The sequence below is a fragment of the Pseudopipra pipra genome, chromosome 6 (assembly GCF_036250125.1).
Source record: "Pseudopipra pipra isolate bDixPip1 chromosome 6, bDixPip1.hap1, whole genome shotgun sequence".
Classification (NCBI taxonomy): Eukaryota; Metazoa; Chordata; class Aves; order Passeriformes; family Pipridae; genus Pseudopipra; species Pseudopipra pipra.
The window spans coordinates 22,150,573-22,163,443 of record NC_087554.1 but is presented as its reverse complement, the minus strand read 5'-3'; the positions used below and the strand labels follow the sequence as shown (position 1 = coordinate 22,163,443).

The following is a 12,871-nucleotide window of genomic DNA, read 5'->3' as shown; positions in this document are numbered from 1 at the left end:
TATATCAGAATCACTGTTCCATGAAAAGCTGACAAAACTGGAAAGCTGTATCATGTTACCAGCACTCTTTCCATGAGCACCTGCATGCCATCACTTCTGTCTTTGTAGGAATTTGATAATGAGTGGATGACTTATCAGACAACCTATTGTATTCTCGCACTTCAGCTCACCCTCAGCAACATTTTCGATCTTGAAAGGTTAGAAGTTATAAAGGCTTCTAAGTAATTTTGTTCTCAGTGTTTAACATCCTTATCTGTAGGATGGCTGAGGGCTGCTTCACAAAGGGACACAAAGGTAAAGAGAAAACCTCTAATAACTTAGTTGTTTAGTTAAAAAAGCAACCTAATAATTCAGGAATCTGCATGAATAGTCATTTATGAAAAATGTTTGAAATTTTCTGTTGACAGCAAGGAACATTCCACAACACTGATGGAAATCTTACCAGGTTTTGTTATTTTAGGTTAAGTAAGAAACAAAACTTACTAACTAGAAGGTGTTTGTTTACAGGTGCAAGAGACAAAAATTTTTAAAATCAGTTTGATTTTTTACTAGAGGGAATATTATCCTCTCTTAAACTTCTCTCAGAGCAGTAGAAATGAACTGGTTCTCATAAATTGTCCTATATTAATCTATATAGTAGTCTTCATTTGCTTGCAAGTCTACTTCACTGTTAAATTGATTTCACTGTAAGAGTATTTTTCAGTCTACCTGTTTCTTTTCTTCATGTGTTCTCATTAATACATATTGAAAAGGGATAAAGGGAGGTACTCTGGGATATAATATACAGGATTTTCTTCAAGTCCTTCTCACATTAATATTCAAGGGAAATGTTATTTTTTTTTTACATAAGAAAAATATCAGGCTTTTTTTGGACAAGATTCCATTTTCTGTTAGTCTATTTCTGAAAGGTATTTTTGGTTGATGTGGTAATGCATTTTCATGTATTACCACAACACAACTACTAAAAAAAACCTGTAAGTAATTTAACCTTGTGTTTTGTTTTGTTTGGGTTTTTTTTTGTCTTTCCAGAAATGAATTTCTCTTTTGCAAGAAATCATGATTATCTATTGATGCCGAAAGAAAATGGGCTGATGTTCTTCTGGGTGTTCTGAATAACATGTAAGTGTAATATGTTTACTGTAACACTGATTATGTGTTCAATTTAGGTAGTAATTATGATTTGATTTTAACAAAGAAACCATTGGTTAGAGATGTTTCTTTATTTTTTCACAACAGTAGATAAGCTATGGTGACAGATTGTCTGAGATAATACCTTTCAGAAGGTATTCTAATCCCCTTGTTTTACTTGGAACATTAATATTTATCAGAATCTACTGATCATTCATAAGCTTCACAGAGGAAAATTCATAGCAACAAAAGTCAAAATAATGGTAATTGATAAGCAAAGCTCTAAAAAAATTATACAGGGCCTACCTGGTCAGCAAAATGACCAGATATTAGATAAAGGTCTTTATTTGTTAGCCTCTCCCAAAATAGCAGTATCGTGACCTTTTCCAATAGAAACTGCGAAAACAAAACTATACAATGGCTGACAGAAGTGTAAACTCTGATTAAAATCTTCAGTTTGGAGGAGACACTAAGTGATATTAATGACCTTCTCAGATTTAATGTGCTAGTACAGAAGAGAAGGCAAAAAGGCCATTCGTTCTTTCCCACAGCAATGTGTGCAGAGCACTGTCGGTGTTCAGTAAAAATATTGTTTTGGATATTGCTAGTGGCATGACATTCTTAACTTTTTTTCTCTTTCTCTTTGATTTCATCACCATAAACATTTCTTGCCCCATGAAAGCACAGTTCTTGAGACTGATGTTGGATCTCCGAGCATCCATTCTACTTTTGAAAGGCTTATTGATTCAGCTTTGTTCATGATGCTGTTTCAGTCTTTTCTGTGCACAGACATTTGTGAGGACAATTTATGGGTGCCAGTGTTTGAACACCTGTCATTCAAACAGTCATGCACTCACACAGAAAAAGGATTTTGAGCATCCTGTTATTCAGTGTTTTCAGTAGGATTCCTGTCACTGTTTTTAGAAAAGCTCCAGTCCATGGGTAGTAATTATATCAGTGTGTGAGGTGGTGTGTCATATATAGTGACTAGTCAGAGCCTAAATGGGAGGTTTGACACACAGCCAGTCAACTTGGCTTGGTTCAGGTGAACTTTCCAACAAGTTTAAAAAATAAGTTATTTAATAAAAGATGGTATTTTTTGCAAATAAGTTATCAATTGAAGGAAAGAGGGGTTTGAATCTGTCTGTTGAACTGAAGAGTAAGGCAGTGGTTCTCAAACTGGGATATAAATGCTATACAATGGGAACTGCAGAGTGTATGTGTTCTCTGCTGAAAGACTGACAACAAAACCTGCAAAAATGGACCTCTAGTCGAAAACATCAGAGGTATGGTGTTAAAATTCTTGTTCTATCTGGGAAGTTGACACAGATGTTTCTAATACTCTATTCAGGATTAGACTGGGGGGGAATAAAATCACCAGGCATCCCTTACCAACACCTATATAGGGTTTTTTTGTTCATAAATACTTTCAGTGTCATGATCATAGGATTTAAGATCAAATTCTTCATTGTTAGGGAAAGAAAATAGATTTTTCATTACTGCATTGTGAAGATGAATTCTTTTACTTGATGTGCTCATTAGATTTTGTGATAGAAGAGATCAATTTGAAATAAAAATTGAATGTCTTAGTACCATTTTATTATCCAGATTAAAAGTTAGATTGCAGTTGACTTAGTATGAATGTGTGCCTATTGGCTGTAGCTGATAAGGAAACTTCAGCTTTCTGTATGTGGCATCGTATCATTTACCTTTTCTGCTATTAGAACCCTTATAATTTTATGATACCCAGTTCTTCTCCATGCTTTTTGGAAGGGACTCCTAGTCCCTGTTGCTGTAAAAGGGAAAGATATGCTACACACAGTGCTAGTTTATTTATACATACCCCAGACTAGTACCTAACAAGGTAACTAAACACATGTACAGCATGTGTTTGATTTTCAGCACATTCAGCAATCAAAGATATTTTGGCAGTAGTAGGATGGTGTTGGTACTGATGAGAACTGATCTACATTTTTCTGGAATTTTTTTTCACATCAGAAGATGCAGATTGGTGGAAAATAAAATATCTGTCCTCAGTCTTTCATCTCAACTGGCCCCCCTGAGAATTTTTAGGAATACCAGTGCCTTTCCGCTAAGGGACAAGCTAATTAAACACAGTTCTATTACGGAAGTTGTTGCCGCAAAGTCTAGAGAGTAGAAATTGGGCTGTGCTCCTAGTTGTGGTGTTTTGGTGCTAGGAGTAGCCCTGGGACAGGGAGGCCTGAAGGCCTGAAAGATGGGATTGAGGTTGGAGCTGGAATTTATTGCTGTGTGATTTGTGTGTGGGGAAATTAATTATCTGAGTTGCGCTGATAATAATCCAGGTATATATTATTTTAAAGGGATTTTATGTGGATATTATTCTTCAGCTGAAAACACTTTTTGGGAATGATTGATTTAATTATTTCTCTCATTAGAGAATTGGCTTCTAACTGGAAGCATTTTATACTGGGTAGTTACTTGAGGCACTGCTATTTTCAATTCAACAGAAAATGGCTCTAAGTAAGAGCATAGAAATGACTGACATTGTGTTAGGGGACTGTGTATCACAAAATGCACAGCTTCAGCTTGCATGCAAAAACACCATTTAGCTGTGATAATAGAAATTAGATTTCAATCAGTATGCTCTTTGTTATTAATCCATTTTTCTCCTTTCATGTGAAGAGGTCCTAATAACACGTTAGACAAATCATACTCTTTAAAAACTGATTTGAAATAAAAACACTTTTGAAGCCTTGTAATTTCGGGCATGCATTTTGTAATAATAATATGTTTCCTTGCTGCTAATGTATTGATGCGTACTTGTAAGTGTGCACAATGTTGTTCTTTTATTTTTGGTCCAAGCTTATTATTAGGAACGAAATTGTTCTTCCAATTTAAGCAAATTTGTGAGGAAACTGTGGCAGGTACACTAAGAACACTAAATTTGAAGACCTAATAAAGACCTTAAATTATAAGTGGTGATTATTAATATTGTAGAGTTGAAGTACTAAGAGTAACCTTTTCCTTTGGGGTAAAAGTGGTGGTTTTTCTAGTAGTTGTAAACTTTTAATGTTTCATAAGTTTCAATTACTGTCTGAAGTTGAGGAATTTGTAGTGTGTGCACCTAAGCAACACTTCTGTGCTATGCATCTGCATAGCAGAACTCTCATATTGATTAGGTTGCTATTAGTCTCAACTGTACATCTTTATGAAGCTTCATTCTAGCAGACATTTTTTGTGATACACAGAAAGACACTGATATATGAGGGCTTCTGATCAGCTACTGTGATTAACTTTTTGGTTTCTAGGGCCAGCTTAAAGAACAAAAGACTTATTGTCAAGATGCTGAGAAATTACTACTAATTTAGTAACATTTCTTAGTTTCTTCTTCTGCTTTTGGTCTAGTAACTTTTATCTATATACCTTTATAATACACCCTTTTAGAGGGAAGGAGAAAAAACAACCTTATTGTTTTTGCAGTAGTTTATCTTGTTGAATTATAGTCAGAGATCCATTACTTTATAGTCTGGAAACTTCAGCACTATTCTTGTTTCATAAAGGAGCATCAGTTTGGTTCGGTGGCAATGACTCCTCCATAGTTAGTGTCTGTCTACATCTAATGCTCATAGCTTCTGTGTGGCCTACTTGGATTAACGCTTTTATCAGCTGCATTTGTCTAAGACTGGAGCACTGTGTCTAGTTCTGGGCTCCCCAGTTCAAGAAAGATGACAAACTACTTAAGAGGGTTCAGTGGAAGGCTCAAAGATGATGAGGGGACTGGAGCATCTCTCTATTGAGGAAAGGGTGGGGGAGTTTGGCCTGTTTAGCATGGAGAAGAGAAAACTGAGAGGGAATCATATCAATTCATTCAAATATCTTCAGGGCAGGTGTCAAGAGGATGCAGCCAGAACCTTCTCAGTGGTGCCCAGTGACAGGGTAAATGGCAACAGCACAAACTGAAATACAAGAAGTTCCATTTGAATATGAGGGAAATTTCTTCATGTTGAGGGTGACTGAGCACTGGAACAGGCTGCCCAGAGAAGCTGTTGAGTCTCCTTCTTTGGAGATATTTAAAACCCACCTGGACGCATTCCTGTGCAACCTGCTTCAGGTAAACCTACTTTAGCAGGGGAGTTGGACTAGATGACCTCCAGAGGTCCCTTTCAACCCTAAACAGTCTGGGATGCTATGATACTAGATTCTAAAACAATTATTCAGTAAAATTTATAGCCACTAAAATGTTACTCAAAAATGCACTAAAAATGTTCATTGATTAAGGGCAAAGTGTATTGCTTTCAGTGGATTCTGTGAAAGTTTATAAAAATGTCAAAAATAATAGCATTGTATTTTGAGATTGAAAATTTTGTTTTTTGAAATTGAAATTAATTTTTGAAATTGATTTTTTTTTGTTTTCTGTTTTGTTTTTCTCATCCAAAATAAACAGGACAGCATTATTGATGAGCACCACAAAAGAAATTACACAGATTGCAATAATTTACATGTTGATGATCTCTGTGGAGTATTGAGAGTGAAAACATTAATTTTTCAAGAATGTTACTAAAGGAATCTATCTGAAGAAGGGGAGCTTTTCCACCTTGTCAAGCATTATTAATATCTTGCTTTTGTCTTACCACTGTAACTGCTCATCTTGGTCTCCTCGTCATAGGAGACCTCAGCTGGAGCTGCATGGTCTTTGCTGTCCACTGACTCTGTTTTCTGATAAAACTTTATTCATGTATTTTGCGATTTTACATAAAAACTTTTATATTTATGCAAAGATATCCCGGCTTCTTTCAGACATTTATACTACATTTATATTACATAAAACACTTCTAATTTCTTTTTCCTTCCCCCAAACAGCACGTTTCTCTTCAGTTGTCTTACCATCATGCATTGCCAAGGAGGGTGCCAAAGGAACAGCTTCACTTTCTTTTACAGTCTTAGCAGTGACTGAGCTTAGTCAGGACTCAGTGAAGAGAACATGAGATTCATGCAGGAGACTCAATTAGGTACTATCCTTCTTTATGAGAGGACAGAAGTTGACTTCTCTAGAAGCTCTTTCCAAATGAGCTTTTAAGACAGATAAGATGAATTGTCTCATAGAACTCAATATTTTTTTCCCATTAATTTTAAGGAAAGTAGACATGACTTTTTCAGACTTATGCAACATACTTGAGATATTTAAATTTAAACTGGAAATCCCATTATTTGTGGAATGCAAATTTACCTTGATGGACTGACAATACTTAAGTCAGTCAGTATAAGAAATCTTTCCTACCTTGTGATGTTCTACCAGAACACTTAGTTTTCCAAATTTTGCCTATGGTGTTAAGTATTTTGCTGTCTTGTATACAGCATGGGAAAGAATTTTGAGAGATGGTTTTTCCTTTGTCCTTCAAGGTATAAACTGTGAAAAAAAATCATCACATTCTATCATGACATGATAATTATTCCCAGAGAGTGGCAGCACTAGTTATGCAGAGCTAGTTTGAAATTGAATCTCTTCAAATGTGTGCTGTCAGTTAGGTGCCTGTAATGCTGTGTGACATCATCTCTGTGTTACTTCAATCAGGTAGTTTTTCTGTGTTTTGTTTTTCCCCATAATCTTTCATTTTCTTGTAGAGTGATACCAGTGATCTTCTTGATAGTCGGCCTCTTGGTCTACTAATTCTCTTGCTCTGAATTTGTATGCAAAGTCTGATCTGGGAGCATGCAATTACCAGTGGCAATGTATAAAGCTTTTGGAGGCATTTTACTGGTATTGCTGTTATAGAAAGAAAATATACTTCATTTTCTGAGCCCTTTATGCAGGTCACTTAAAATATATAATTTTCAGCAGCTTGCTGAGGGAATTTTCAAATTTTTCCAGTTGTTTTTCCCCATCCACCATTTAAACTGAATCCTTTTAAACTTAATACAGCAAAATTAATGGTCAGAATATTTTATTCCTCTTGTATGCTCACCATGATCTAATCTAGTTATGTCTATGGGTAAAAGAAAAACATTCAGGTGATGGAAAAATGTGACACTTTAAGCATGTTCTCTGTATGGTTTTGTTAAATTACTCAGTGGCTTTCTGACAAAACCCCCCCATGCTTTCCAGATTACAAGAGTGCCTGGATATGTCTGTTGATGTACACGGCTTATAAAAAATGGATTTGAAATGTTTCAAACATTAATGTCCCCAGAAAAATATAGTTAATATTATTAGGTATCTGAGCTCCTTCCACACACCCAGAGCAGAAATTGAAAGAATAAAAAAGAAGTATTTGATCAGAGCATGTCAAGACCACATTCAATTCCATCTAGGTGTTATAAACATACACGTATATTAAACACAGCTATTTATGTCTTTAAATTACATTAACTTTAATTCTATTAGTTAAAAATATTTAAATTTCTTAGATACTGTCATCCTCAGCAACCCTGTACACTGTGTATTATGTATACCATGAATCACATGTTAAATACAACCCTAATCACAATAATATAAGGTCTACCGACTCATTTGTATATTTTCAATTATCAGACTACAACAAAAATTATCAGCAACAAAAGTTGCTTTGTTGTCAGTTTGAAGGTCCCTTTGCAACAGAAGTCAGATTATGTCCTGTGCATCACCAGTTTATGGCCTTGGAATTTAAAATGTTTCTGGTAGATATGGCATGGTTGATACTGATCAAACTAAAGCTTCTTAAGTTATACCCTAAATGTTGACAAATATCAAGTTTTTTTGCAGTGTCCATAGAGCTTTGATAAACTTACATATAGCCACTTCCTGGAGATGAAAAATAAAAAACGTGATCCAATGTTATTCTCCATTTCTGCACTTTAAAATGCCAGAACAATAATTCTAGGTTTGAATTTACTCAAATTGGAGTGTCCTTGGTTTTGCAGAAAGGCTTGAAGGAATATTTAGCTGTTAACTCCTTTCATTATATGGTCCTGTTTTGGACCAAAGAATTAAAAGCTTTCATGGGTGGCTGAAAAATAGGAAAATACTATGTTTTTATATGTAATTGTTATGGGCTCTTTTTCTGTTAAACAGAGAGGTTTCCTTGGTGCAAACTCAGATGTGCTTTGCTAGAGAATTTGCCATACTTCCCTTGTTTTTAGAGTTGTTATTTGCCCTGGCTAGAGCAGAGGTGCAGCTGGCAGCTTGGTCCTAACACAGGTAGCAGCTGTCCATGCACAGTGTGTTAGCTGAAAGGTTACAGTTTGTTTTGGAGGTGAGGTGTGTGCCAACACAACACACATGATGAAATGATCTTGTTTTGAAGGAAAATTTTGGTAGAAAGTGTTACAGTACTTTGAACTTTCTGCACCAAAGGAGCGTGAGAGAGTTGCATTTCTCTCCAGTACTAAAAAGTGAATACAGGTGTAATCCTCGATGATATCTGTTAGATATTCCTATACCCTTCTCTTGTTTTTTCTCAACCTAAGTTCCATTTTCTGTATTAAAAATGTTTCATAAAAACAGCTATTTTTCTATGAGTTTTGAGTGATTTGATTGGGGAAAAAAACCTCAGAAAAATGGATGTTGAAGTAATCCTTTTGAGAATGCTGTGATTTTTCCTAAGGGAATAATTGTGTTTCATAGTCCTATAAGACAAAACTATCACTGAGCAAAAGATGGGATTTTATACAAGCTTCATGGTCATGGCATCTCTATTAGAAAGTACTTAGATTATTTTCTATTTCAAATGCTCCTAACTTGGATAAATGCCCATGTTTCATGCTCCAATTACTGTATGTCTTTTAATGTTAGTATCTTAGTAAAAAAATTAGTAAAAATACTGGTGTAAAACTGGTGAATGTGCTAATTAATTTATATTTTCTAAATGAAAAATAGAAAATATAAAAGAAAACACCTCTTGTTTTCCTGTCACTGTATTAGTACCATTTGAAGCCACTTTTCAAGCTTCCACAGAAGCATTAAGCCAGAGACATGGAAAAGGGATCAGAATTACGAGCAGCAAGCCCCGACTTCCTGCACTTTCTGTGCCCTTTCTGCCAAGCCAGAGCAAATGTTTATTTGTTACTCCTCAATGCACGTTATGAATCAGCAGCAAAAAGGAGGACAGATACAGAAAGATGTCATTCAGGGTGAGCCAGAGTGATATTTTGTAGTCCTTGCAATATGCCTTCTACTTTCTTGATGTTATTGTCCTCATAGGTCCTAAAGCACTTTAAGGAACAAGACAAAATAGCTTTGGTAGCATACTGACTTAATTTTAATGTCATTAACTCCTCTTCCATCTCCTAGTAATTCTCACATGGTATTCTGAACATAATTTCTTCAATTCTATTTCATTTTCGTAAGCAGCTATCTTAAAGGCCAACAAAGTGCAAAAATCTCTCTTTCTAATAGGTAGAGCCAGAAGACACATACGACATAAAATGGACTGAAAAAGTCTATCCAGTGACATTAAGTGGCAGTCGTCCATTTAGAAAGATAAAACTCTGTTGATACAGTAATGATGGAGATGTATTTCACGATATATCCAGAATGAAATCTGTTTATCTTCACTTCCTTTACTCCTTATTCATAGTTAATGTTGTGTTTTCACTAATGGAAAGGCTTTGTAATCTTTTGCTCTGTTTGAACAGGGTAATTGATGTTGAGATCTGTGATATATTTACCCTCTTTAGAAAAAAAAAAAACAACCCACACTTCCCTGAAAATATTTAAGATTTGCAGAACTAAGACATGCTTTACAGAGTGTAAGCTCCTTATCTTTACTGACAATTTGTCTATATTCCTGGTTTGTGTAATACTTCCCAGATGATAATTCCTTGTCAAACCCTATCAGTTGGCTTGATATTATCCAAAGAAGACTTCATGTTTCTTGCCATGATGGCATTTTAAGATCTATCTTTTGATATATTTTGTTCTGTCCATTCTTTTGCTGCTAGAACACAGGAAGTGTTTCCTTCACATAGAAAAAATCCCAAAAAACACCTTTAAAAGCATTCGTGTTCTTTTTGAACGTGAATGTTCATGTGTGCTTCCCCATAATCAGAATCAGCATTTCTTGAGTTTAAACGTGGCTTTTTGGGCTTGTGGTTGGACTTTTCCAGTCTAAATGATTCTATGATTGTTCAGCTTACAGTTGTCAATTCTGTCAAAGTCAGGTGGTGTTTTAAGGCAAAGAAGGACTGCAGATGAAACCTGTGATTTTGTGTTGGGGATACTATCCCCCCCCAGTGTCCTGACTTCTGCTGGCAGCACAGCTGTACTAACTGCCCCAAGAATTTGCTTGTATACAGCATAGGAAGAGAGATGCATCATCAGTCATCTGTGTAATATTCCTTAACATGTGAAAAAACTTTCTTTATTAAAAGAAGTCTTCATACCTGCTTAAATATACTGCATCAAGGTAACTTGGTGGACCGAAACATGGATGTTATTTCCCAGGAAAGAAAAAAAAAAAGAAAAGAAAAAGCAGCAGTATAGTTAGAAAGTAAAAGTTAATGGAAGATTCTGTGAATCCAGAGAACTTTGTCACAGGTACAAAAAGATTCAAAGAAACCTGATAAAGAGATGGTAGAAGTAATTAAATATGTTTAAGGGAAAGAGTTGGTATCTGTCAATATATTGACAAATTGGTACACTAATTTATCCATAAAATGATAGAGGAATGGTGGGATGATCATATGTACTAATAGATTAGATTGTCCCATCTCTTAAATTTTCAGAACTGGATATATGCAAAGGACCTTCACTGAAAAATAAGCTTACAGAAACTTACAGAAATAAAACTCCAAATGAAAGCTTGAAGTATACAACAAGAAAAGAAATAACAACAAAGAATTTTTGTAGAACATGGTATCTGACTCTGAAGAAATAGTGTAAGATAAATAAATTGCAGTTTTTACCAAGAGGGATAATATTACTTTTGAAATGAAAAATTAAAGGAAGAGCTGACAGCAGCATTCTTTCCTGATAAGGCTTGCTGGGCTCCAGAGCCCTACCCTTAGGAGAACTTTGGTTTTACATACAGAGGCTATTGAATGAGAGCCTGATTTTTCACAGGACAGATGTAAGGCTTGTCTGCTACTGTAGGGAAAAATCCATAAAACTCAATTTTTCCCTCTTGAGGGGTTTTCTTCTGTGCTGCCTTGTATATAGCTTCTGAGAAAATCAGAACAACTACTTTAGTGAATACAAACATTCCAGCAAGCTTCATTGGTGTTACTTTTTAGGTCAAGGAGAATAAAATGAAAAGGGGTACTAACAGTAAAAGTCTCACTGAAAGATCACAGAGAATGAGGGAATGTAGTCTGAATACTAAAAAAGTAAAAAGCTAGGTATCATTTGCAAATCACAGTTGTTTAATTACAAAATTGATCAGCCTATTGTATTTGCACATACTCAGTAAACTTTGCAGTGTATCAAGAAAGCTACACCACCTTCACATAAAGCACTTATAAAGGGGAAAAATTGTCTGACATTCTGGTAAGGTAGCCTGCATATATTCTTATGAACCAAAAAAAAAAAAAAAAAAAAGGATGTGTGTTTCTTTAGAGAGAGAGAGAGAGAGAGATCTAGATGCAGCAAAAAGTAACTATTACAATACTGGTAGGTGGCAAGACATAGGAACAAGTCACAATGTAAGTTTATATTTTTTTCTTTTATTTCTTAATTTGACTTTTTATGCAAAGTTATGAGATACTGACAGTTAATTTCAGAAGTCTTTTTCATTTCATCTTTGAAATGTTCATGTTTTGCTAATGTAATGAAAAAAGAAATTGTGAAGTTTGCAAATGAATAACTCTACTTAAATTTCTTCAGTGGTGCAAAAAGTTGTCAAACACAGACCTTTCAAGATTATTGTGCTGAAAACCAAACAGCATTCAGCATATATTTGTGTATATGCAAATAACAAATTTCTTACACACCAGATTTATTTTAGAAATACAAAATTCTTGGTCTGTCCATTATTTGAATTAACCATCATTTTAAAATTCCAGATAACAGATGCCTAAGTCAAGAAAAAAACCAAATAAACCAGAAAACAAGAAATGAGAGCACTTGATCAGCTTTAGGTGGCAGAAATCAACTCAGCTGATAAACTGAATTCAGCTCCAGTCTGAAGGAAGTGATGAATCATTAACTGATAGCCTAGGCACAAACAATCTGAATAAAAGGCATAGTCCACTCTCATACTGTGAGCTAGAAAAACATAATACATTCTCAACTCACCAGTGGATTTCATTAGTGGGTTTGTGATTTGTTATTTTCCATGTTCTTTCTTTTCTTCAGCTTTAAAAATGAATACTATAATTACTGTTTATTTATTAGATACTTTAAGATGAAGAATTTTAGGGAAGAATGAAAACTTGGTATGTATGTTCGAGTAATTCTCTACCTTTGCTCCTCTTTGGTCCCTTTACAAACCAGTTATGAATATAAATAAGTTTTTCTTATTGTTTATTATATATTTTAAGAGACCTAAAATTCAGCAAATCATTATTTTCCAGTGAGACTTCATTTCACTGGAAAATTTCTGGGCAACTATAATTTAAAGTGTTAGTTTATAAAATTGTTCATATTTTAACTGAGAGAGCAAAACTATTTCTTTTTTACTTTGTCTCCTTGTTATATTTATCCAATTGCATGGTACAGGTTATGATCAATCATGATTCAAATATAAATTTAGGCTGTTTTCTGAATCCTGTTGCCTTCAGTCTGACAGCTGCTCCCTTGACATCTCCCCAAACTAGTCAGACCTTAGAAGTAAATAATGACAGGCAAACT

General features: G+C 34.9%; 1 protein-coding gene across 12 annotated transcripts in view; it reads left to right on the top strand.

The window, feature by feature from the left end:
* LRRC4C (leucine rich repeat containing 4C) overlaps positions 1–12,871 on the top strand; it is a 487,665-nt gene that overhangs the window by 204,730 nt on the left and 270,064 nt on the right. For 9 of the 12 annotated variants that reach the window (XR_010431243.1, XM_064657787.1, XM_064657788.1 and 6 more), the window contains one exon: positions 1,030–1,119. The exons of the other annotated variants lie outside the window; for them this stretch is intronic. The gene's annotated coding sequence lies outside the window, so the exon portion shown is untranslated. The remainder of the gene's footprint in view (positions 1–1,029; positions 1,120–12,871) is intronic. 12 annotated transcript variants of the gene reach the window in all.